Source organism: Chrysemys picta, chromosome 5 (genome assembly GCF_011386835.1).
Source record: "Chrysemys picta bellii isolate R12L10 chromosome 5, ASM1138683v2, whole genome shotgun sequence".
Classification (NCBI taxonomy): domain Eukaryota; kingdom Metazoa; phylum Chordata; order Testudines; family Emydidae; genus Chrysemys; species Chrysemys picta.
In genome coordinates, this window is record NC_088795.1 from 138995130 (window position 1) to 139023019 (window position 27890).

A 27890-nucleotide genomic window follows, 5' to 3' on the forward strand; every position below is an offset into this window, starting at 1 on the left:
TCTATATGGTACACAGCAACATCTACAGGCTGAATAATACACTGCAAGTAAACAAGCACCACTTCTCCTCCCCACTCAAATCTTCCCCCTGCCTTAGAAGGAACAGTTCTTCATAGCAGCTGTCCAGATAGGAGGAGGGGGAAAATGTGGGGAACGTATGGAAAGAGATAAAGGTTTGGATGGTCACGGTCCAAGGGGAATTCTCCTGGCTTCACTTCAGTCAAACTTCAGGCACCATTTCAACGCAGGCTGTGAGCTGGCTCCCTTCCCTCTCCCAGTCGGGTCTCTTGGAAACCCACGCCTTTGAGAAGGGAATCCAAAGCTGCAGCACAAAGGGAGGAGATTGCTCTGTAATTGGCAATCTCAAGGGCCTGGCGCTGTCCATCTTCTCCAATCCAGTCTATCAGTGATCAGAAGGGAGAGGAGAGAGGAACGGGGGAGGGCATGGGCAGGATGTCAGTTCTGCTGCATTGCCTCAGATATTATATTCATTTGGTTTAGATCCTTTTAAATGATCTTGTCTGGATGGGCTAAATTATATGGGCATGATGGAGTCCCAAGGGGCCTACGGATCCCCAGTGGACAGTCGGGTAGAATCAATGGAGGCGAACTGCCTTAGGCACAGAGAACAGGTCGGAGCAGCTTTTACCCTGCTACTGCAGGCCCAGGGGAAAGAGAGAAACACAAACCATTCCTCTTTATCCTGGCTGCACTGGGTGGAATTGAAGGGGGGATTGGCTGCTGCTGAGGGTCAGGTTAGGCACTGAGTCATCACTCAGTTCAAGTAAAACAATGCAGGGGTGGGGGGTCCTAGGGAAGGGATCCCTCACACATGCTCCTGCGTAGGTTCAGCCCTGGGTGCTTTCTTTAGCAATATTTTATACAAGTGCGCACCCCTTAGGCAGCTCCCGCTCTATCACAGTGGGGAGAAGAGGAAAAGAAAGAAGGGAAAATCAGAAAAGGGAGACAGAGAGAAAACCCAAAGGGCCTGTATTCCCTCTTCCTGGTTTTGCTCTGGTACGGAAGAAGCAGGAGGAAGACAGAGCTGAGAACATAGGGCAGAGGGAGTCAGGGCCACTGCCCAGAGCAGGGGGGGCCTGCGGCTTGCAGCGAATGCACAAGTTGCGTGTTGCGTGCCATGCTGGGCTAGCCCCGCGAGCTGCAGTGAGTTCTCCCTGTGTGCCTGCCCACAGCACAGACCTCGCCTCCTCCTTTGGCCGGTTGACATGACAGTTCTAAAAAAAAACCCACCCCCGAACAAGAGGCTGCTGTTTAATTTGATTGACAGTGTCAGACTATTTAGCATCATTTACATTTGATAATAGCACGATTAGCATGGCAGTAATCCCATCTGACCCGTGAGCGGCATGACCCAACTTTCTGGGTTAAGCGGGGGGGGGGGGGGGGGGCGCACAGGCCCCTCCCTGCAGAGCTCTCATAGGGGAGAGGAGAAACCGAATCTCATAGCCGTGCAAAGAAGCAAAGCCCGAGAGCCAACATGGGGGCCTCCGAAACACAAACAAGAGCAGGGCTTGGACGAGAATTAGAGCCCCTGGCAGATAAGATCGCCTCACTCCGATGGAATGAGAGGCAGGCCTGCGCAGCTCTCTACAATGGACAGCTGATCTCCAGTTGGGCCCAGGCGCTGCTGTGTCCCTAGCGGGTCTCCTACGATAACGGGCTAGGTCTGTGTTCCTCGCAGGAAACCTGACACACTCGCCTAGGCAGCTGAGCAGAGAGTTCAGAGCGAGGCTGGACAAACAACCTCTGAAAGCCGGGTTTGGAAGAGCGGGAGTCAGGGTGGTAGATGGAACAGGAAGTTGGGTCTTTTGCTCTTTATAGGACACATGAACAGTGAGGCCCAAATAACCATGTTCACTAAACATATAGAACATGCCAGGCCTGGCTACCTGTACAAACGGTTGCTCTGGCAGGGCTCTGGTGGCTTCGGAAACATAGGAAATGGTGAGGACCACTAGAGAGCTCACAAACGATTTAAAGGGATACGCCTCAATTCCTAGAAAATACAGCAAGGCACTAGCCCCTCCCAGGACATCCCTAAGATCAGATGCCGGCTAGCTATCATAACTGGGTGGGGACAGACAGACAGAGGGACCCTTTGTCACAAAGTCCTCCCTGCTTTTACTATCTACTGGCTCTGCTTTAGACTTTATTTAACATCCATCCCCAAATCCTCCCGGCGTAGCATGCACATCACCATCGACTAGAGATGGGCCTGAACCTAGCCCAGGATCCAAGCTTTGAGAAAGTGTGGCTCAGGAGGGGAACCTTCTGGCCCACCTCCATTATTCACCCAGGCATAGGATTTACTCCAGCTAAATGCAGCCAGCAATGCTTGGAAAGACCAAGGCTTCATTTTGCCAGGGCTAAGCCTTAGCACCTCTGGGTTTAGCAGTTCATAGCCCCGGCACCGCTGGGCTTGCTGCCTCCGTTATGAATGTAAAAAATTGCTTGAGCCCCAGCACCTCTTTCATGACCAATTAAGGCCTGGGAAAGGCTCTTGGTCAGGCCTTGTGCCTGCATCCTTCCAGCTCCCCCAAGTATCTTCATTCTTGATTCCTTGAGACAGGCTAGCCACGCTCAGCCACCTGCATCCAGCTGTGCCACCTGCGGCTCTGATCCACTGCCGCAGCTGACTGCAAGGCCCAGCCGCCCGCTATCCGGCTTTAATCTGCCCCAGCCGCATGCCTTGCCAATAACCTGCAGAATCCACAGCTGCCAAGGGAAGATTTAGAGAGAGGAATAAGTCTGCCAGGTACCCTGGGGCACAGAAGCCTCTCCAGGCACCGTGGAAGCCTTTGTAACACCCTCGAGCCGTGACATGCGCACTGTGGTTACACTAGACCGTTAGTTACTTGTGCTTTCTTCTGATGCCTGCACTGCACATTTCCTTCTAGCTCCCACCCCACTGGCCACCTTCCTCCCATACCTCCCTCCTGTTTGCACAAAGAGCAAATTCCCCGGCAGACCCATAAGGCGACACTCCATAAGAGACAGTGAAGTGGAGCCAGACCACACCAGCACGCAGACCGTGTCAATGGTGGAGAGCAGGGAAGGAAATTGACCAGTAGGCAGCCTGCATGATCCCTGGACCAGGTGCTGCCTTTCAGTGCAGCCTGCATCCTTTCTCTTGCCAACCCCAAGCATTAAAAAAAATCACAATTTTAAAATCATTTTATTTGCCTTCTGGGTTTTGAGCCTTTAAGGGTAGGGGGTTGTTACATTTTCCACCTTACTATGCAACCAGGAGGCCTAAAAACTCTTTAAAAAAAATACAAGCTGAGATTCTCACATAATCACCTGACTCCAGGAGCTGGCGCTTTAAGAAAAAAATACTGTGAGACTTATGATGAAACTGCAAGGCAAGAGTTGGCAACACTGTTTACAGGTGGTCATAAAAAACAGGAGCATTTTACTTGCTCAGTTTTCCAGCTAAGATGCATGAGGGGGCTCCAATCTCAGGAGGGAATTCTAGGTACTGCAGTAATGCCAATAATAATGGGATGTGATTTGCCCAAGGTAAGTCTGTGATAGAAGCCAGAAGAAAACCCAGATCTCCTGATTCCCAGTCCTGTGCGCTAACCACTAGACAGCAGTTCTTCAGTGAGACAGCAAGTTGGAAAGGCCTGGGCTGAGCTTAGCTGGGCTCTATGAATGCTGACAGTGCGTTTATCTATTTACAGTCTGTCTGAGAAACAGCCATCCACTCTTAGAAAGCTCCATATTTACTGAAGCTGGATCAAGGAACGGCCAGCAACAGCCGTGTATTGGCACCTGCTGCTTGCACAGATTGCAGGTGGGAGTGCAGGTGTGGGGGAACTCGGTGAGAATCAATATAACCCCTAATAACATTTCTATTTCAGTAGCACCCAAGGCCCTGGACAAGGTCAGGGCCCTTTTGTGCTGGCTGCCGTGTAAACACATTGAAGGACAGATATGGTTTACCTACGACCTCTGTGCTCTCACTCAGTGACAGATGGGTAAGGCCCTTACCACAGAGCTGTTCGTGGGCCAGCGTGCCAGGACAGGAGGCTGCCTGAAGCTGATATTTCTATTTGTCTGCCAGGCGCACCCCCCTCTTGCCATACAACAAAGAAGGACTTTAGCGCCCTAGGGGTCCCTGAGGTACATTTCCTCCTGTTCTGTCCAGTGTATCACATTTGTCAGCCACTCGTGGGAGCAGACTGTGAAATTTCCATTGAGACTTGACAGCTGATGTTTCCCAGTCTCGCTGGTCATTATTCTGGGGTTCGCTTTCATTGATGTCGGGCTACTTTTTGAGTCACTCAGAACAGCTGTCACACTTTCCACAGGGCCGCAGCTTCAAACCACAGGGCGGCTGGTGTTGTTACCTGGTCTTGAGGTGCCCTCTACTGGCACGACGTTGAATTGCTGAACAAGGGATGAAAATGCAGTAATACTGTATTTTGCCTTTTCTAATGCACCTTTCAACTCAAAGTTCTTCACAAACATAAGAAGCAGATGCATGAGCTAATGGCTATGATAACCACTCCTTTATCCCAGACAAATAGAGGCTTGGCACCAAAGATATTGATCCCAACCTGGACCATCTGAAATGTTGGTGCAGATGAGTGTTAATGTAGGGGAGTGATCCAGAATTCTCTCCTCTAGACCTTTTCATCCAGAGTGGAGTCAGTGCATAGCTGCAGGGAGGCAGTGCATGTTCTTTGTGATTCTCAACTGGCTACACAGTTGCTGAGGCTTTGCTCAACCCATTTCCATGTAACATCCTGAAATCCATGTCCACAAGAAATCTGTATCTGAAGAGAAGCAAATGAACGTTGGGCTTACGCATTCAGAACCTGCACTGAGGAGATGCTGGCAGCTTCTGCCCGCTCCCTTGCTGATTTTGCTTTATATATTTCAGAGCAGCCGAATACCATGAGACTCATTTCCAAAGCGGGGACACCTACGTCCCATCAGTGGCCAGAAATACCCTTTCCCGCCCATGGCCAACAAAGCTGTTTCTCCCCTCCTCTCTGACACAATCTTAGCACAGTGATCTACTTTGCCTTGGTCACTTCCAGGCTAGGCTATGATCACCTCCATGATTATCTACTGGCCTCTACTGAGGACTGAAGATGAAGGCCAGACAAGAGGCCCAGCCAACCCATCCACTGCCTAACTGGGCCAGGTCAGCAAGAATTCTGTTGAGTGCAGGTCTCTGTTCCACCGCTATCACTACAGTATCTGAGCAACCACGTTAATTGGGTCTAGCCCGGCCACATCTCTGTGAAGCAGAGAAGTATTACTTCCAACAGCTGAGTGCAATCTCCGAACGGCAGCACGGGCTCTGCCTGTCTTCTCAGGACTTCACTGACAAAGATTCAAAACAACCAAGCTCCACAGTCTCACTGCCCCTCGGGTCTGGTTGAGCCCTTGTCTTCAGGGAGTTCACAGCAGAGCCGTAACTAGCTATTTTTGCGCTCGAGGCAAGAATATAAAATTGCGCCCTCCCCCCTCCATATAATTTCATAGTACTGTAGTTACTTTGTAAAAAAAAAAGAAAAATACATAAATAATAAGAATAATAATGATAATAGAACATTTATTTTAATCATAAGATCCACATACAAAATCAACTAATACATATAAGGTGTGCATCATAGTGCATCATGAACTGTGGGGGTCGGGGTCAGGGCCCACAGCCCGGGGTCGGGGCTCGCAGCCACGCACTAGGGTCGAGGCTCACAGCCCGGTGCAAGGATCGGGGTCGGGGCTCGCAGCCACATGTCCCTGTCGGGGTTGGAGCTCACAGCCCGGCACAGGGGTCGGGGCTCGTAGCCCCGCAGCTCCACACAGGGGTCGGGGTCCGCAGCTCACAGCCGCGCGCCTGGGTTGGGGCTCGTAGCCCCGCAGCTCCACACAGGGGTCGGGGCTCGCAGCCATGCGTCGCGGTCGGGGCTCACAGCCCGGTGCAAGGGTCGGGGCTCGCAACTTGCAGCCACGTGCCGGGGTCGGGGCTCGCTACCCCTCACATAACCGGGTCGCGACCCAGAACCAATGCTTTATAATTACTGTAGAGTGTATTCTATTTATTTTCCATTTACATTGTTCATTTGTCATGACTCAATGTGCATATTATGTGATTATAATTTTTCATAAAATAATAAGAATTAAAAAACTTAATTTGTCTTTTTCTGCGCCCCTCAGCTTTGCGTGCCTGAGGCAAGTGTTTCACTCGCCTCGCCCTTGTTACGGCACTGGTTCACAGCCCTCTCCAGGGACAGCTTCCTCTTGGTCTGCGCCCTATGAATGTCTCCCTGTGGCGGGGTCAGACCATCCCGCCTTAACCCGGAAGGAGTTAAGCCCCAGGGACTGGCAGCGGAAGTCCCGCCTCCCTGGGAAGACTGGGCATGCTCCAAGTGCTACAGGAGTATAAAGGGAGGGAGACCAGCTCATTCTGGGCTGGAGTCTGTAGGAGAAGGTTCTGCTGGGGGAGTGCCTGTGGAGGGCTAGCTACAGCTGCTGATTGTATCGGGAAGTGACACCGTCCACGGCCTGCCTGTACCTTGGTGAGTGGAGGAGACCTGGGAGATGACTGGATCCGCAGAGTACTGAGGACCCGATGACTCCTGGGAGATCCCAATGGAGAGCCTGGTAGGAAGTGACCCCGGGAGGGTGACTGAGTGGTACCTTCCCTTCCTCCCCCTGACCTCCCATGGGGAAACTCAACGTGTTTTGGTTGGAACCCCCTGCTGAGTTGGTGGCAAGCCACTATGCCACTGTAAGGGCCCTGGGTCAGGACCCCCCTACTGGGGCTGTCACACCCCAACGATAAAGACTCTGGCTGCTAGGCCATGCTACCCTCCACCAAGGGTTGGGTCCTGGACTCTGGCCAGTAAGCCCCACTGCCCTGTAGCCAAGGGCTGTATTATAGACTCTGGCCGTTAGGCCACATCTCCCTGCATTAAGGGGGATGCCATAGACTCTGGCTGCTAGGCCATGCTACCCTCCACCAAGGGTCATGTCCTGGACTCTGGCCGGTAGGCCCCACTGCCCTGTAGCCAAGGACTGTATTAGAGACTCTGCCCGTGAGGCCACGCCACCCTGCATTAAAGGGGACACCATAAACTCTGGCTGTTAGGCCACACTGCCCTGAACGAAAGGGTATTTTACGGATGGTGGTGGATAGTCCACGCCGTACCTTTGGGGGTGTGGACTGCCACACTCCCCCAAGATCTTCCACCTATCTAGTGCAGAGCACCAAGCCCTTCCAATCTGCATAGGATGCAGGAAACCTTACAGGCAATTGCCTGTAGGGCACATGGCTAGGAGAAAGCATGTGACCTGCAATTACAGCTCCCAGTCTCACTGGGGCATACACAAGCCCTCCAAAGCCTGGTGCCCCGTTACAGCCTCATTTCTCAGGTGTGGGAAGCAGGCAGAGAGAGATGAAGTGACTGGCCCAAGGTCACACGGGAAGTCTGTAGCGGAACTGGGAATTGAACCCAGGTGCCCTGACTCCCATGGCCACTTTTCTTCCCTGAGAACCTGTCACACTGACGCATGCTTGCTCTGGGTACCACACCAAGGGTATAATGATAGACAAGGAAGTTATGCCAACACAGCCCAGGGCGAAACTCTCTGGAGTTGAGGGCAGAGCATTTCTTATGTCTCCCTCCCTAGGCTACATCCCAGTGTCCCTCCCAGATGACTTGCTCAGAAAGTCCCAGTCTCCCCTATACCTCCCAACATCTTGTCCTATCGCCACCACCATCCCACTGGCTCTCAGATCCCTTCCTCTTTCTCCACCCCAGCTCCTAATCCCAGGCTCCCACCTTCCCAGGCTCCTTATCCCACTCAATTCCGCTCTAGCTCCCCATCACCACCAGCAGGTTCTGCTTGTGCCCCCTCTCTCCCCTCCCTCTCCTCCATGCTGCCTGGGCATTAGCTGGGATTTGGGAGATCATTCAGAGCACAAGACAGAGCATCTCTTTGCTCTCAGTTCCTGTGTTTTACACCAGCAGCTGGGGAGGAGCAGTTTCAGGGAAAGTCCTGCTTGGCCTCTACATATCTGAGATGGCGCATGCTCTGTCTGGTCACATGTTAGGGCTGTGTTCACTGAGCATGCTCCAGCCTCAGATAGCATCTTCAGAGACTTTAGCAGCCAAACTCTAACCATTCTCAACTGAGCATGTGCAAATTGAGATTCTCCCCCCCCAAATGCTTATAACTTGGTTACATTTGGGTTTTCCCCCCTGTGAACAGCAAAAGGCACATCCCTGACACAAGGGTGACCCCCCTGCCCCACTCACATACCATATTTCCAGTCCCTGCTGCACAGAATGGGGGCCCTAGAGCTTCTCAAAGTAACAATTGTGATACACTATTTGCTTATGTTTAAAAAAATTATCTCCCCCCCATCTTCTTCTGAGAAAGAGGATCCATTTTTGCTGCAACTTTCCCCCCAAAAGTCAGCCTGAAGCAGACACCTGGCTTAGAAATTTTCAACCTGAATGATTAAAGTTTGGCAAAGTTATAAGCAATGGAAAACAGGGTCTTATAATGGGAAGTGTATCTGACAATGTTAACTGTAGGCGTCACTACCAACTCCACCTATTAAACAACAATGTAGACTAGCATGGCCCACTGGGGCTCATCTGTGTAGCTTTTGAACAGGATGGCAATGGGGGAAAGATTGAGGGAGTGGTAAATAATGAAGAGGACGGGACACTGACAGGACACTGGATTGCTTGGTAAGCAAACCCTAAGCTTTTAAAATATGGCTAAATGTAAATGTGTAAGTATGCAGGCCATACTTACAGGGTTGTGGACTCTACCCTGGGAAGCAGTAACTCTAAAAAAGATTAGAAGGTGGTGGTGGAGAATCAGCTAAACATGAGATCCCAGTGTAACCTGGTGCCAAAAGGGCTAATGAGGTCCTTGGATGCATAAACAGGGGATCTCAAGTAGGAGCAGAGAGGTTATTTTACCTCTGTATTTGGCACTGGTGTGAATGCTGCTGGAATCCTGTGTCTAGTTCTGGTGCCCACAATTCAAGGAGGAGGTTGATAAATTGGAGAGGGTTCAGAGAAGAGCCACGAGAATGATTAAAGGATTAGAAAACATGTCCTATAGATAGTAATAGACTCAAGGAGCTCAATCTAGTCAGCTCAACAAAGAGACAGTTGAAGTGTAACTTGATCACAGTCTAAGTACCTACCTGAGGAACAAATACCTAACCATGGGCTCTTCACTCTGGCAGACAAAGATCTAACATGATCCAATGGCTTGAAGTTGAAGCTAGATAAATTCAGACTGGAAATAAATTGTACATTTTGATGAGGGTAACAAGTGATACAATCTACTAAGGGATGTGGTGGATTCTCCATCATTGACACTTTTTCCATCAAGATTGGATGGTTTCTAAATGATCTACTCTAGGAATTATTTTGGGGAAATAAATCAGCCTATTTTGGCCTGTGTTATTCAGGAAGTCAGACTGGATGATAACTGTGGTCTCTATGTAGCCCTGGCAATGTTATGGGGGTGTGCTATTGAAATCACCACAAGGTGGCAGCACTACTGCACAGAAGACATGCCCTTGGTAAAGGTCGATAGGAGAGCCCTCTCCAGCACTCACATGGCAAAGCACGCAGGAGAATGAATAGAGCAGAAGCCCCAGGCTTTAGAGCAGAGGTGGGCAAACTACGGCCCGGGGGCCACATCCGGCCCTCCAGACATTTTAATCTGGCCCTCAGGCTCTCGCCGGGAAGCGGGGTCTGGGGCTCGCCCACTCCAGTGCTCCAGCTGGGGAGCGGGGTCGGGGTCATGCCCCACTCCACACGGCTCCAGGAAGCAGCTCCTAGGAAGTTTGAGACCCCTGCTAGAAAATAGAGATTCTGCCCGGAATCTGAATGAAAAGTCTTTTTTCCGTTAAAAAGAATTTCTGAAATTTCATTATGGAAATATCAAAACAACATTTTATTTTGATAAAATTGAAGTGCTTTGTTTCAACTTTTCATGTTAACTTTTATATTATATTATAATTTATAACAATATTTTAATGTACATATATTCATGTAATAGACTTTTATTGTATTAATAACTTATACTTTGAATATATATTTTATAAGACTGATACATTATATTATCAGCTATAGTATAATTCATATACAATTTGAAAGGGTAACATCAAAATGAGGCAATTGAAATGAATGGTTCCAATAGTTTATTGAAAAGATTTGTGTTCCCCTCCCATCCACTTTTTCTCTGGTAGTGAAGTCTGGGAATGGATGCCTTTCTTTTTGATAGATCCAACATTTTCAGATCCCTTCCAGTCCGGATTTGAAGTCCTCAAGAGAACCCATCACAACTACCATTTTGGTAGTTTGTTCTAATGCTCAATCAGCCTCACGGTTAAACGTTTGTGCTCATTTCTAATTTCACTTGGCCTGACTAGAACTCATAGACTCATAGACTTTAAGGTCATTATGATCATCTAGTCTGATTGGTTCTTGTTCTGCCTTTATCTGCTAGATTAATGAGCCCTTTAGTACCCGTTTTGTTGTTTTTTTTCTAAGCTTAAACAGATAGAGCTCTTTCAGTCTCTCACTGTACGGCATTTTTCTGCCTCTCAGTTTTCTTCTTTTTTTAATCTCTCTCTTTTCTCTTTCTTCTTCCTCCTCTCCAATATTTCAAAATCCTTTTCAAAATTTGGGTGCCAGAATTCTAGTATTTGTCTCACCATGAACACTGATAACCACCGTGCTTCTCCCCCCACCCCCCTCCCCACATTTCTACATCCACTGCATTCTTTTGTAAGGTGATTTTGGTATATGGTCATATTCTGTTATGAATGTTGTTGCAATTCAAAATAGAGTTTAGAAATTCAAGATGGCGCATATGATAGGAAGGGTTTGACCTCCATCTTGGTACCCTTTCTTCATAGCATTTTCCTGCCAAAACTCTGTTTTCCTCACGGAACCTGAGGGACAGAGTTGGCTGGAACCAGTTGGGAGCAGTGTCTGTCAGTGTGCCTCAGGAATGCGTGCCTTGGAGAGCGTAGAAGGGACTGTTAGAAGGAGCTGGGTGGTAACTTGTATTGCTCACAATACACTGGTCATCGCCCTCGGTGAGAAAGCGAAGCGCAGCTACCAGCCTATTATAGGCAGTCTGTCTTGATGGGGATGTGCCGCTTTCAAATCTCTGGGCAGGAGGTTAAGAGACATGGGTCTGTGCCCAAGAGAGGTGCCAACTGGGAGCCGGAAGACTAAAGTGGGTGCCCTTGTTAGACCATGGAAGGGAAATGCAGGTGCAGTTACCCTGAACCAGTGACACCTGTTAGTGCCCGGTATTTTCTCCCCATGAAGGGAGACACTGATCATTTGAACAGGCATCTCTGAACCCCATTTATTTATGGGGTATCCAGAACTGAGCACACATCAGGAGTGGGGCATTCTTGGGATTTTAAGATGGCATGTTTTCAGTATTCCTTTTTAAAAAACTCTCCTGTAACATCCTTCTGGTCTCCACTAATTGTATAATGGCGTTACACTTCTGGTTTCTTTTCCATCCCATTATGACTGATTCTATGTCCCCTATTTCATTTTTATGAAATGCTGCACATCCTGAGACAGGTATTCTCTGGTCCAGACCAACCTAAACATTAGCCTGCCCCCCCATTTCCCCCCAAACACACACACTTCCCCTTTACCAGATCAATCTATGAAACCTCAGTACTCCTAGGGTACTTTGTGGCACCAACTCGTAACCTCTTGCCAGAATAAAATTCAACCATTTATTCCTAGACTTCATTCACTGCCTCTTAGCCTACATTTCTGAGGTTACATCCTGCCAGCCTGGGAATGAAGCCCTTGGCCTTCCACTTTGGTTTCCCCACCTGGGGTGGTAGGGCTTTGGTTTTCCACCCCTCCGTCCCCCCAGGTGTTAAAATGATTAGAGACCGAGAAATGTCCATATGAAGTACCAGGACTGTGTGTAAGGAAGGAAAACAGATTCAGCAGCGAAACATTAATGTAGGCTACACAAAGGAGAGGGTATGTCTCTTCCACCAAGACCAGTTTGCACTGCATACTGCCCACACCCGATATTTCCAAACCGATGCTTCGCACAAAGACCCCCAGGACACACATGAAGTGTCAAAGTTTATTGACAGCTGGCATTGTTCACATGGTAGCAGGCTCCTTGCATCTTGGGAAGTCATTTTGGGGTGTTCTCATGCAAGGGTTGTTTCATTTGGATGGTGCGCATGTTGTAGAGCAGCATATTGATGATTTGCCCGGGAGAGTGGGATGAAGTCAGGAGCTCAGTATCTTCTCCTCCTCCGTCGACCCCCGCGGCCGCCCCTTCTGTTCTGATTCCGGCTCCAGCTCCTGCTGCCTCTGTATGTTGCCATTCCCTCATAGGCCTTTGGCTTCCAAGCTCTCAGCAGCAGGAGGCAGCCGGGGGGTTTCCTCAAGGACTCTTTGGCTGTCTGCGGCCAATCAGCTGTTTGGCGCAAAGTCCCCGCCTGTCAGCTGTTTCCCCTGCTGCTGCTGAAGCTCCCAGCAGGCTCCACCGCACCATGTGTGAGTCCTTTTAATTTTCAGGGCAGAGGGAGCTGGGCTGGGGGGGACAAGCAGCCAGAGCACAGCAGCTTCTGGGCTAGCGGAGGAGGAGCGGGGGAGATGGGGTGGGCAGCCTCTTGTCAGGGGGTTGCGGGGAGACGGGCAGGCAGCTTCTTGGCTGGCCCCAGAGCGCTACTGGGGGGACTACTCATAGACTCATAGACTTGAAGGTCAGAAGGGACCATTATGATCATCTAGTCTGACCTCCCGCATGATGCAGGCCACAAAGCCGTCCCAACCCTTTCCTTTGACTCTGCTGTTGAAGTCCCCAAATCCTGCGGTTTAGAGACTTAAAGTAGCAGAGAATCCTCCAGCAAGCGACGCCTGCCCCATGCTGCAGAGGAAGGCAAGAAACCTCCAGGGCCTCTGCCAATCTACCCTGGAGGAAAATTCCTTCCCGACCCCAAATATGGCGATCAGTAGAACCCCGAGCATGTAGGCAAGACTCTCCAGCCAGACCCTCATTGGCCATTGATACTATTTACCAGTGATGGCACACTGTTCATTTGACTAAAATCATGTTATCCCATTAAACCATTCCCTCCATAAACTTATCTAGCTTAATCTTAAAACCAGACAGGTCCTTCGCCCCCACCGTTTCCCTCGGAAGGCTGTTCCAATATTTCACCCCTCTGACTGTCAGAAACCTTCGTCTAATTTCAAGCCTAAACTTCCCCACGGCCAGTTTATATCCGTTCGTTCTCGTGTCCACATTAGTACTCAGCTGAAATAATTCCTCTCCCTCCCTGGTATTTATCCCTCTGATATATTTAAAGAGAGCAATCATATCCCCCCTCAGCCTTCGTTTGGTCAGGCTAAACAACCCAAGCTCCTCGAGTCTCCTTTCATACGACAGGTTTTCCATTCCTCTGATCATCCTAGTGGCCCTTCTCTGTACCCGTTCCAGTTTGAGTTCATCTTTTTTGAACATGGGAGACCAGAACTGCACACAGTACTCCAAATGAGGTCTCACCAGTGCCTTGTAAAACGGAAGCAGCACCTCCTTATCACTACTAGATATACCTCACCTAATGCATCCCAAGACCGCATTGGCTTTTTTCACTGCCACGTCACATTGTCGACTCATAGTCATCCTGCGGTCTACCAGGACTCCAAGGTCTTTCTCCTCCTCCATTACTTCTAACTGATGCGTCCCCAGCTTGTAACTAAAATTGTTGTTAGTCATCCCTAAATGCATCACCTTACACTTTTCACTATTAAATTTCATCCTATTTCTGTTACTCCAATTTACAAGGTCATTCAAGTCTCCCTGCAGAATATCCCGATCCTCCTCCGAATTGGCAATACCTCCCAACTTTGTGTCATCCGCAAACTTTATCATCCCACTCCTACAATTGGTTCTGAGGTCAGTAATAAATAGATTAAATAAAATCAGTCCCAAAACCAAACCTTGAGGAACTCCACTGGTGACCTCCCTCCAACCTGACAGTTCACCTTTCAGTACGACCCGCTGCAGTCTCCCCATTAACCAGTTCCTTATCCACCTCTGGATTTTCATATCGATCCCCATCTTTTCCAATTTAACCAATAATTGCTCGTGCGGTACAGTATCAAACGCTTTACTGAAATCAAGGTATATTAGGTCCACCGCATTTCCCTTATCTAATAAGTCTGTTAGTTTCTCAAAGAAGGAGATCAGATTGGTTTGGCACGATCTGCCCTTGGTAAAACCATGTTGTAATTTGTCGCAATTGCCATTGACCTCAAGGTCCTTAACTACTTTCTCCTTCAGAATTTTCTCCAGGACCTTGCACACTACAGATGTTAAACTGACAGGCCTGTAGTTACCCAGGTCACTTTTTTTCCCTTTCTTGAAAATAGGAACCACATTAGCTATTCTCCAGTCCAACGGTACCACCCCCGAGTTTAAAGATTCATTAAAAATTATCGCTAAGGGGCCTGCTATTTCTCGCGCCAGTTCCTTCAATATTCTTGGATGAAGATAATCCGGTCCGCCCGACTTAGTCCCGTTAAGGTGTTCAAGTTTGGTTTCTACCTTGGATATGGTAATCCCCCCTTCTGTATCCCCCTCTGTCACGCTGCCAATATTCCTAATCCCTTCATTGGCCTCATTGAACACCGATGCAAAATATTCGTTTAGATATTGTGCCATGCCTAGATTATCCTTAATCTCCACTCCAGCTATAGTCTTCAGCGGTCCCACTTCTTCTTTCTTTGTTTTCTTCCTATTTATATGGCTATAAAACCTCTTACTATTGCTTTTAATTCCCCTCGCTAGGTCCAACTCTACACAGCTTTTGGCCTTTCTCACTCCATCTCTACATGCTCTGACCTCAATAAGGCAAGTTTCCTTACTGATCCCTCCCCTCTTCCACTCTTTGTACGCTTTCTGTTTTTTCCTAATCGCCCCTTTGAGACGGTCGCTCATCCAGCTCGGTCTAAATCTCTTGCCTACTAACAGTTTTCCCTTTCTCGGGATACAGGCCTCCGACAGCTCCTGCAGCTTTAACTACAGCCTGGGGGGTTTCCTCAGATGGCAGGATAAGCCACTCCTCACTGGCAAGGAGGGTTTGGACCTGCTGCTTTCTCTGCAACACAGTACCTCTATGGGGCTTTGGACAAGGCCCTGCAGCCTGGGGAGTTGCCAGCCTGGAGCTCCCCAGCCCCTCTGGCCTTTCCCCAGCCCTGCCTCACTCTAGCTACCCTGAGCTTCCCAGCAGCCAGGCCCCCCTCTCTCTCGGAAGGCAGAGAGTCTGTTTGGGCTCCTGGCTTGCAGCCTCTTAGACAGGGCCAGCTGAGGCCTGATTGGGGCGTGGCCCAGCTGCGGCTACTTCCCCAATCAGCCTAGTAGCTACTGTCCCCTGCAACAGCCCTCTCCCGGGGCTGTTTTAAGCCCTTCAGGGCAATAGCGGGTGACCACCCGACTACACTCCTCCTCCTCCTGTGTGACCCCTAGGCCCTCGCCTCCTTCTGCCACGTAGTCTTCTCCTCCTCCTCCAACGTTGACCCCCGCGGCCTCCCCTTCATTGTTGCCTGCTCCGGCTGGTTCTCAGGGAAATGTTGTTTCATAGGGGTAGAGCACAAATTATAGATTGGCAGGTCAATGACTTGGACAGGAGGCTGGGATGAATTCAGGAGGTCAATGTTTACCGCTCCTCCTCCTGTGTGACCCCTAGGCCCTCACCTCCTTCTGCCATGTAGTCTCCTCCTCCTCCAACATTGACCCCCCGCGGCCTCCCCTTCGTTGTTGCTTGCTCCGGCTCCTGCTGCGTTGGAATGTGTACTGCTGATCTCTTATGGTGAACGTGAAGCAATCCTGCGAGTCCGGGTCTAAGGGTATCGCAAAGAAGCAGTTAGCAAGTCTCTAACTGAAAAGTACCTGGAGGTGGCTTGTATCTTCTGTATGACCTGAGTCATGTCTGCCACAATGGGAGCCATCGGTAGGCTTCCCTTGTTGATTCTCCTGTAATCAATAGTTAGTCGCCACCGCTGTCCGTCCGCCTTTAGGACTGCCCAAACAGGGGAGTTAAAAGGAAAGTTAGTTTTTCTAACCGCTCCCTGCTCTTCCAGGTCCTGAATGATTTGAACTAGCTGTGTCTCTGCTTCCCTGCGATACCGATATTGCTTCTGCAGGGCCACCAGTTCTCCTACAATTTTAACACAAGCATTAATTCTACCACAATCTGTTTTCTTCTGGGTCCAGACCATGGGAAACTTCGAATGCCACTCCTCCTTTTGCTCTACTGTGAGAGCAGCGATGAGTTGATCACTTCTGTTAGTAACCAAGTTGTTGCGGCTCGCTGTAGGGAGATAAGGGGGAAGGGTTTCCAGTCTCCACAGAGCACTTCTGGGGAGATCAATAATAACGTTGTTTTTTGAACAGCCAGTCTGTACCCAGGATCACGTCATTGGTCATATGTTTGTCTGAATCAGGTTCCTGGCAGTGCAGAATCCTTGTACGGTGAATGGGATCTTCACCCATTTTTGTCTGGTGCTGGGTTTTCCCTGAAATGACTGTAACATCATGGTTTGCCCTCTTATCCCCGCCTGGGGAGCAGTTTTAATTAAAGAGACTGAAGCGCCGGTATCAATTAGTGCCATCATAGGAGCTTGATTTCCCTGTTGGACGTAGATATAGGGTCTTCCTCCTGGGTCCCAGATCAATTCTCCTATAAACCTCCACTGTTGGGCTACTAAGCCAAGTGGGGGTTCTACGACCGGTGGGCTTCCCTAAAAGTATTCCTGATCCTCTAAAGGAAGAGGCGGTGACGGGCCCATCAGGGGGGCACTTGGGGTGGTTACCCCCCGATACATCTCTTCACTGGCCCTGCAGTCTAAGAATCTCTTTCATAATATCAGCCATGGGGGCTCTATCCCATCTCCTCCCAGCTGCAGTAACAGTTTCCATGCCATACGGCGCACATCAGAGACGGGTTTCTCTGACTGTTTACCCCCTTCGGCTGACTGAGATTTTTGGAAGGTCTGGGTACAGCCGACCCCTGGACTGGTTATTCCCCCGGCCTCTTGAATACCCTCCATGGGATCCTGCAAATCCCTTTGTTCCACTCTCATTTGAGTAGGTGACTGTCGGCTCCATTGCCGCTACATACCCAACCCTTTCTTTTTTAATATTAGGCTTTGGTCCAGCATGGGTGGTTATCTGTTGTACCATCCCTTTCAATTCTCTTAAGGTGGTGGGGTGCCCATCCTGCCAAATGGGAAATGTGCCCGAATAGTAGGGGAGTAGCGACGTGGCGCAATCCCCGAGGGACTGCATGGAGAATGGTATTGCATCTAAATCCGTATTGGCGGGTACGGTTGCTATACCGGCCATTATCTGCATCAGGGCCCACTGGGTGAGATAATTTTCAGGGTCCTCGTTGGGATCCTGGGTAGAAGCCACGGTTTGGGCTATGAAGTTTCGCCTCCCTATTTGTTAATAATCCGCTTCTATATGAAAAGCCGGGGCTGCATATAGGGGGAAAAACCAAAGGTGCAGCTGTGATGCATTAATGTAGGCTAGACAAAGGAAAGGGGATGCTGCTTCCTGATTCAGTAAATCTCTAACTGAAGAGCAAAGGTAGAAATTGAACCTGACAAAATACTTTTAGCCTCTAACATATCCAAGAGGAAGGATAATATTGAGACACCTCTGCTCCATTGAGGTCTCTGGTCCATGGCACCAGAGGCGGATTACAGTTTTGTGGGGCCCTGGGCCAGAACAAATGGGGGGCCCTCCCCACCCCTTCCTCCTGCAGTCCCTCCCTGACCTCCCTCCCCAGCCCCCCGGTGCTCCTGCCAGAAAGCAGGGTCAGGGCGCAGGGAATTTCACTTTTTAATGAGATGCTAGAAGCAGGATAATGTTGGTGGGTTTTAAAGGCAAAATTAACAATTTTGGATTAACAATGTACATTGGCAGTTGCACCGTTGTTTTGTTTTTTTAATTATAACCAATTTTCCTAATTAGCATTTCGCTCCTGAGGAAAGGGGGCTTATGTACCCTGAATTCTTGCTTGGTTATAGGTATTTGCTTTGCATTTGATTGTCTGCACTTCTCTTACGTTCATGTTTGAAATGAGTTTCAGAGTAGCAGCCGTGTTAGTCTGTATCCGCAAAAAGAAGAACAGGAGGACTTGTGGCACCTTAGAGACTAACAAATTTATTAGAGCATAAGCTTTCGTGGACTATAGCCCACTTCTTCGGATGCATATAGAATGGAACATATATTGAGGAGATATATATACACACATACAGAGAGCATAAACAGGTGGGAGTTGTCTTACCACCTCTGAGAGGCCAATTAATTAAGAGAAAAAAAACTTTTGAAGTGATAATCAAGCTAGCCTAGTACAGACAGACAGTTAGATAACAAGTGTGAGAATACTAACAAGGGGAGACAGATTCAATGTCTGTAATGGCTCAGCCATTCCCAGTCCTTATTCAAACCGGAGTTGATTGTGTCTAGTTTGCATATCAATTCTAGCTCAGCAGTTTCTCGTTGGAGTCTGTTTTTGAAGTTTTTCTGTTGTAATATAGCCACCCGCAGGTCTGTCACTGAATGACCAGACAGGTTAAAGTGTTCTCCCACTGGTTTTTGAGTATTTTGATTCCTGATGTCAGATTTGTGTCCATTAATTCTTTTGCGTAGAGACTGTCCGATTTGGCCAATGTACATGGCAGAGGGGCATTGCTGGCACATGATGGCATATATCACATTGGTAGATGTGCAGGTGAACGAGCCCCTGATGGTATGGCTGATGTGATTAGGTCCTATGATGATGTCACTGGACACTTTAACCTGTCTGGTCATTCAGTGACAGACCTGCGGGTGGCTATATTACAACAGAAAAACTTCAAAAACAGACTCCAACGAGAAACTGCTGAGCTAGAATTGATATGCAAACTAGACACAATCAACTCCGGTTTGAATAAGGACTGGGAATGGCTGAGCCATTACAGACATTGAATCTGTCTCCCCTTGTTAGTATTCTCACACTTGTTATCTAACTGTCTGTCTGTACTAGGCTAGCTTGATTATCACTTCAAAAGTTTTTTTTTCTCTTAATTAATTGGCCTCTCAGAGGTGGTAAGACAACTCCCACCTGTTTATGCTCTCTGTATGTGTGTATATATATCTCCTCAATATATGTTCCATTCTATATGCATCCGAAGAAGTGGGCTATAGTCCACGAAAGCTTATGCTCTAATAAATTTGTTAGTCTCTAAGGTGCCACAAGTCCTCCTGTTCTTCTTTTTGAAATGAGTGTTGCCATTCCCAGTATGGGATAGTCAGCAACAGGAAGAAACATACCCTCTGAGCATTTCCATGTTGTAACACGGGTCATGCAATGAAATAGCCCTAAAGAGTTCAGTGCTTTCTAGCTCCAGTGTCATCTTGGGTAGCAACAGCATCAGGACTAGTAAATTACCAGGGGTTAATTATTAGATTCAAACTCTTCCTGTTGATTATCTGGCAGCAGCTTCTTTCACATTCCAGTGAGGTCTGATGGCTCCCAAGACGCACCCCACTTTCACGCTGTCTTATGATGTCTCCGTTTGTCACAGAACCTCCTTTACCTAAACCTCTCCTGTCCAATCAGTTTGTCCCACTCTGCCTGCCTGGCACAGGGGCTTGCCACCCTCCCGTGCAGGAGCACCCCAATTGGCACAGACCCCATTGGCCCAATGGCTAATCTGCCACTGATGGCACATTCCATTGCCCATCATTCCTTTCACCAGTTCCATGGCCAGTTTGCACTGCTTGCTGCCTGCACCTCAGGAGGTCATCTAGTCCAACCCCCTGCTCAAAGCAGGACCAACACCAACTAAATCATCCCAGCCAGGGCTTCGTCAAGCCGGGCCTTAAAAACCTCTAAGGAAGGAGATTCCACCATCTCCCTAGGTAACCCATTCCAGTGCTTCACCACCCTCCTAGTGAAATAGGGTTTCCTAATATCCAACCTAAACCTTCCCCACTGCAACTTGAGACCATTGCTCCTTGTTCTGTCATCTGCCACCACTGAGAACAGCCTCTTTGGAACCGCCCTCACACTTCTCTTCTGCAGACTAAATAAGCTCAGTTCCCTCAGCCTCTCCTTGTAAGTCATGTGGCCCAGCCCCCTAATCATTTTAGTTGCCCTCTGTTGGACTCTCTCCAATTTGTCCACATCCCTTCTGTAGTGTGTGGGGGGGAAAACTAGATGCAATTCTCCTGATGTGGCCTCACCAGTGCCGAACAGAGGGAATAATCACTTCGCTTGATCTTCTGGCAATGCCCCTACTAATGCAGCCCAATATGCTGTTTGCCTTCTTGGCAACAAGGGCACACTGCTGACTCATATCCAGATTCTCATCCACTGTAATCCCCAGATCCTTTTCTGCAGAACTGTCGATTAGCGAGTCAGTCCCCAGGCTGTAGCCGTGCATGGGATTCTTCTGTCCTAAGTGCAGGACTCTGCACTTGTCCTTGTTGAACCTCATCAGATTTCTTTTGGTCCAATCCTCCAATTTATCTAGGTCACTCTGGACTCTATCCCTACCCTCCAGCGTATCTGCCGCTCCCCCCAGCTTAGCGTCATCCACAAACTTGCTGAGGGTGCAATCCATCCCATCATCCAGATCATTAATGAAGATGTTGAACAAAACCGGCCCAAGGACAGACCCCAGAGGCACTCCGCTTGACACCGGCTGCCAACTAGACATCGAGCCATTGATCACTACCCGTTGAGCCCAATGATCTAGCCAGCTTTCTATCCACCTTATAGTCCATTCATCCAATCCATACTTCTTTAATTTGCTGGCAAGAATACTGTGGGAGACTGTATCAAAACCTTTGCTAAAGTCAAGTTATATCACGCCCACCACTTTCCCCATCTCCACAGAGCCATTTATCTCATCATAGAAGGCAATCGGGTTGATCGTAACAGTCCCTTACAGTCTTAAAATGTATGAATCAGTGTGATATTGCCATCTTTGCAAGAGCTCCTTGCTCCAGGTGGTTTTCTGACCACAGGTAGTTTCAACTAGTGATGGCAGATGTAGCTTGTATGTCCCACTCCCCTTTCTTCACTGCATTAACTCTCTAAGGGGATGGCAGGATGCAACTGCCTACAATGGCATATAGCTGATATTCCAAGTGGCCTGTGATGGGACACCAGATGGGGAGGGCTCTGAGTTACTACAGAGAATTCTTTCCCAGGTGTCTGGCTGTTGGGTTTTGCCAAAATGTTCAGGGTCCAACTGACTGCCATATTTGGGGTCAGGAAGGAATTTTCCCCCAGGTCAGATTGGCAGAAACCCTGAGGTTTTTTTTTTCGCCTCCCTCTGCAGCATGGGGCACAGGGCACTTGCAGGTTTAAACTAGTGTAAATGGTGGATTCTCTGTAACTTGGAGTCTTTAAATCGTGATTTGAGGCCGTCAGTAACTCAGCCAGAGGTTAGGGGTCTATTACAGGAGTGGGTGGGCGAGGTTCTGTGGCCTGCAACCTTCAGGAGGTCAGACTAGATGATAACAAGGATCCCTTCTGGCCTTAAAATCTATGAGTCTATCTACTCTACAGGCAACAAAGAATGGTTTTGTTTTGTTTTTTTAACTGTGATTGAAGCAGCAAAAGGGAAAACTCATTCCTCTGCAAAAACCAGGGGTGAAAGTAGGGCTGGGGTCCTGAGCAGTGGGGTGTAGGGCCCTCGGGCAGAAGGGTCAGGGCCTCGGGCAGAGGGGTGGGACCTTTAAATCCCCGGGCCCTTTAAATCGCCGCCACTCTGTCAGTGATTTAAAGGGCCTGGGGCTCTGGCTGCGGTAGCAGCGGCCGGCAGCCCCAGAATCTTTAAATCACCGCTGGAACCCAATGGTAGCTGTAGCTGAGACGGCGGCCGGAAGCCCCGGGGCTCTCTCTGTGATTTAAAGGGCCAGGGGCTCCGGCCACTGCTGGGAGCCCAGGGCCCTTTTAAATTGCCAGCCTGGGGAAGCTGCACCCTGCCGGTATGGTTGGCTGTGTACCGGCTCTTGCCGGTACACCATACCATACTGTACCGGCTTACTTTGGGGATTGGAAACACCACATAACAGTCCAGAAATATACCTTAATGGGAATAACTTTCAGACTGTACATGCAATTTGATGTCTAAGCAAATGATCTGAGATCTAACCTTGTCTTGTTTGTTTTGGATAGTAGCACAGTTCAGCAAATGTTGGCCCAAATATCCTGGTCTGGCTGAGCTGTGCCCAGGTCTCACTCCCCATCTCACCCCTGCCCTCCTCCCTGATATAGGGAGGTGTGAGTGGCTCTCTGGGGAGAAAGACTGTGGATTGAGCATGAGCCTTAGCAGTGCGACCAAGCCTGGGGTAAAGGTATGAGTTGAACTTTACTATCTTGGTCTTAGAATCAATGTGGTCTAGTGGAATGGACATTAGCTTGGGAGTGAGGACACCTGGATTTTAGTCACCTGCTGGGTGACCTTGGCCAGATTACTTCATCGCCTGTTTCTCCTCCCTGTCTATTTAGATTGTAAGCTGTTTGGGGCAGGCACTGTCTCTCGCTATAAGTCTATACAACACCCAGCACAATGGGGTACAGATCTGTTGCAGCCTCTATGTGCTACTATAATACAACAGTAAAGTTGATGTCTTGGTAAATAAAACCAAGCCCAGGAAGGCAAATGTGCAAGCTGTGGTTTTTAGAGTAGGTTGGTTTTACTTTGATGGTCAGGTAAGTGGTAGGGACCATCTTTTTTTTGTTCTGTCTCTACAGTGCCTAGCACAATCGGACCTTGGTCGATGACTGGGGCTGATGGTTGCTATTACAATAAATAATAATCAGGAAAAGCACCTTTTGACAGTGTCTGATATTTGGAGCATTCACAGTTTGGTGAATAGGTAATCTGCCTATATTTTCCTTCACTCTCCAGTGTTCTAGCTATTTTGCCCTGTTTTTTTGGCCCACACAATACAGATGAAATAAGTTTAGCCCTATGTGCATGGCAAACATTGTATTTGGATTATTCTTCGCAGCTGGCAAGGTGTGTGGGTTGGCTGGTTGTGTGTTAATGAAGAAATAATTTGATATTTGCCTTGCATTACTTTTTGACCAGGTAAGAAATGTTAACTTGGCTCATTTTGATGCTGCTATTGCAGAGTGCCTATTGGCAATGAAACAGCTGGAGGGTTCTGGGTAATGTATTAGCCTGCTCGTTACTAATAATATAAAGGTTAATCATAGAACTAATGTTCCCCTGACTGTGTAGGAATCATGAGTTTGTTTCATTTCTATAGCAAAATATTCCAAGGAGCTGCAGTGAACTATTGTTCTGGCTTCGAGTCTGGGATTGGGGCCCCATTGTGAAAGACACTGTAACAGTAGACATTTTTGGAGTACTTGTAGAATGTGGGTTTTGTGAGCATATAATAGTAATACCTGGCTCTCATATAACACTTTTCATCAGGAGATCTCAAAAAGCGTTAAAAAGGAGGTTGGTATCATTCTACCCATTTTACAGATGGGAAAACAAACCTGATCTTTCTGTGGTTCTTCACTGCTGTCACTTGTCAGCTGATATTATAGTACTTTGCATGCAGCTGCTGTGTGCACGTAGTCACCAAACCTCAGCCGGCTGTGAAGGGCATTGCTGTTTTGATGGGCTGCTAGTCACGGTCTCGCCCATTTATGGCTGGGCAAATTTTTGCCTTACAGGAACATTATGAAGCATTGAGACACTTGGACTGTTGCTTGTTTCAGAAATCCAAGGTATATTTTACTTAAATACAGCATTGAGAGATGATGGCAACAGAGTGATACTGCGATCTGCTGGCCATGAAGTACAGCACACACCGTTTCACTGTTCCTTAACTTCAGCTCACGATATATGGTACTGCTTTGGATACATACCGCTTCTGCATCCAGAAGAGGAGAGGGAAGGCTTAATGAACTTACCCTTAGGCATGCTGTGTGTAACTGCACGCTCCCTCAGAGCTTTAGCAGGCACGTGGCAAAATGCTCTTAATTGCTAATTGACTGGGCTACTATTGCTACTAGTGGTGAGGCCGCTGGTTTCAAGAATAATGCATAAATCTTTATTTCTGCTGTGCTCACATGGATGCAGATCAGCATGGGACAGAGATATCTGCATCTTGCACATTACTGTGTAGCAGAGGACATGAGAGAGCTGTAATTTGCACTGATGCATTAGGTGGCTCTCCAAGCCACAGGGTGGTCACGTTGGGTATTCTGCATTAAGAGACTGGCCTGGACTACTAACCACACCTGCATGCTGTAGCGTAACATTTGCACATGTCTAATGCGCTGTACAGTTATGCAATGAGCCTCTGACTTGTGCCTAACTTTTCCCTACATCAGGTGAGTGCCCTTTATCAGGGCTGGATGTGCATCTTGGGGCCTTTCCAGTGCTTGGCATGCCTGTGCATGCCAGAAGGGTGCAGCGAGACACGGGAGACATTGGAACACTAGCTCTGAAATGCAGAGACTTCCTCTCAATAGTAATAACTAGTAGTTACTTAGATTGTGACGTCTTTGGGGCTGCAACTGTCTTTTTGTTCTGTATTTATATGGTGCCTAGCACGAGGCCCTTGTCTCTGACTAGGACTCCCAAGAGATACTGTAATACAGATAATAAGGAGGAGAAAAACTCATAGCAGTGGAATAAAAGAAAAGACACAACCTGATTTCCACCTGCAGCCGAAGACTCAAATCAGGAGAGCTCAGGACCCCGGGCCCAATCCAACCTCCATTGAAGTCAATGAAGAGGTTCCCATTGACTTCAATGGAACTGAATCAGTCCCTTGCTAGGCAAGAGATTTGCTCTGCTTACGGAATACTTTACCATGTGTTAGGCGTGTGGTAATGCTCCAAAAAGGGCCATGTTGTTGGGGTTTAATGTACCCACTCTACACACACCCACATCATATATAATTTAAAAGTTTATTTTATGTGCGTTTAGAGGAAGTCTGATGTGGAGTGATCAACAGTGGCGGATTGGCCACTAGGCCAACAGGGCCCATGCCTGGGGCCCCGGCCAATTGGGGTGCCCCCATGCCCTGACCTGCTCCACCCGGTGCTCCTGCTGGGGAGTGGAGGAAGCCCCCACACCCTACCCCCATGCCCTGGCAGCAGCGCTGTGGGGGGGACTGCTGGTGGAAGGGGTGGGGAGAGGCCCCCACTTGGTCTGGCCCTGGGCCCCACAAACCCCAATCCGCCTCTGGCTGTCAAGTAGTGCCGTCAGCCTGTAGGTGAGGTGAAACCATGGTCCCCAAAATGAGAGAGTGTCATTCTTTGAAGAGTTTCAGAAACACTGCTATATGACTATAGTTTTTACTGTTCAAAGCAATTGCAACATCTTATTGTGGTGTTTTATTGGTCCAAGCTACCAAACCACAATGTGTTAAAAGATTTTTATTTGTTTTGCATGCAGGGGCAGCTCTGTTTTTTGCTGTCCCAAGCACAGCAATCAGGCAGCTTTCGGCAGCATGCCTGCGGGAGGTCCACTGGTAACGTGGATTCGGTGGCATGCCTGCGGGAGGTCCACTGGTCCAGCGCCTTTGGCGTATTCGCTGCCAAATTGCCACCGAAGCCGCGGGACCGGCGGACCTCCCGCAGGCGCGCCGCCGAAAGCCGCCTGCGTGCCGCCCTCATAGCGACCGAGAGGCCGCCCCCCACAGCTTGCCGCTCCAGGCATGTGCTTGCCGCACTGGTGCCTGGAGCCACCCCTGTTTGCAAGGGCAAGTATTCTTTCTTTCTTTCAGAAATGATGAAGCTGTTTAGCATGTGGCAAAAATGGCAAATATCGACATTTTGCAAATATACTAACATGCAATGTCTTCACATCACATATTCCTAATTGTCAAAGCATCGCACACGTGATTATAACAGTTCTGTTTTCAATTGAAATTTGCTGACTAGATGAGTCTCACACTGAAGGTTGTGTGCCAGTAGCAGTAGATTACAAACTATAGGCACGCACTGCATAGTGGGTAGATATAAATGTATGTGAATTCCTAATGTTATGCTTCTCCATTTGTAAGCTTTTATACATACAGTTCAATGGAGCATTTAGTCTGCCTGGTAGAAGGTTTTAATTTGAAATTGCCTATGAATTATTCCAGATGCTAGTTTTTTAATTCCATGACACTTATACAGTAATAAGTGTTAGAGATGACAATACACAGCTTCATACTGGGCTTCAATCAAAGGCCTCACTAAACAAAAATGGCTTTTAGATACTTACATAGTGATCTAATTAGCACAAGTCCGTATACTTGCACCAAATGAAAAATGGCAGTAGTGGTAGTAGTAATGCTGACAATGCATTTTGGGAATTTTACCTTTACAGGGAAGTTACAGTGTATGAAGATGTGGAGAATACAAGCCCATTAAAGCTCACATCAAAGAGTAAAAGACTCTCTACAAACTTTGAAAAAATGTGTTATTTGTTAAGAAAACTGCAAGTTCAGTCCTGTTCCCACTGCAGTCATGAGGAGCTTTGCCAGTGAATTCAGTGGGAGCAAGACCAGCCCCTAAAGTGTTAGAGCCCCGACCAGTGTGCTGCAGATTATTATTAGGGTGACCAGATGTCCCGATTTTATAGGGACAGTCCCAATTTTTGAGCCTTTTTCTTATATAGGCTCCTATTAACACCCACCCCCGTCCCGATTCTTCACACTTGCTGTCTGGTCACCCTAATTATTATCATTAATAATTATTTCTAATGCAGTAGTGCCTACGCACTCCAGTCATGGACCAGGGCCCCATTGTTCTAGGTGCTGTACAGACCAGGAACGAAACGGCAACCCTGCAGACCTCACCCATACGGCGTGGAAAGGGGAGGGGATCAGCTGTCTGCACAGCAGGGGATCAGGGAGAGCCCAATGTTATCCTTACTCACATTGGGGAGAACTTACTCACAAAAGTCACCACACTTGAGTAAGGGTGGGAAAATTGGTCCCTCCGACTGGAATCGGGTAAGCAGAATGAGCTCTGTATTGCAGCAGTTGGAACAGCCCCAGGTCGGAACACTATGTCTGCCTCAGAGTTATGTCCTGACATTTGTTCATTGGAGGAGGACTGGTCACTGGACAGCACTCACTGTCAGGTGGGCAGCATTCAGCACCGGCTGCAGGCTGGTCTTCAGGAGATGATTTGCTGGACAGTTCCTTAGGGACACTTCACAGCAGGGAAGGAAATTTCAATCATCTTCTGTAACTTCCCCCTCTGGTCAGTTTTCCAGTCTGCAAAGCTTGCAGGACTAGCACCTTTATGTAGTTGCAGCTGTGGTTGTTCTTTCTCTTGGGAGTTCTCCTGGTGCCTCTACTGTGGAGTTTTACTGAGCTTTGTCCCAGACTAGAGGCCAAATTCAGAACTCGTGCAAGTCACTGAGGTCACTGGAGTTGCACCTACTTATGACAGCTCTGAGTTTGGTCCTAGGAGTCTATATAACCCAGAGATCAGACCACATAGAATATCAGGGTTGGAAGGGACCTCAGAAGGTATCTAATCCAACCCCCTGCTCAAAGCAGGACCAATCCCCAACTAAATCATCCCAGCCAGGGCTTTGTCAAGCCGGGCCTTAAAAACCTCCAAGGAAGGAGATTCCACCACCTCCCTAGGTAACGCATTCCAGTGCTTCACCACCCTCCTAGTGAAATAGTGTTTCCTAATATCCAACCTAGACCTCCCCCACTGCAACTTGAGACCATTGCTCCTTGTTCTGTCATCTGCCACCACTGAGAACAGCCGAGCTCCATCCTCTTTGGAACCCCCCTTCAGGTAGCTGAAGGCTGCTATC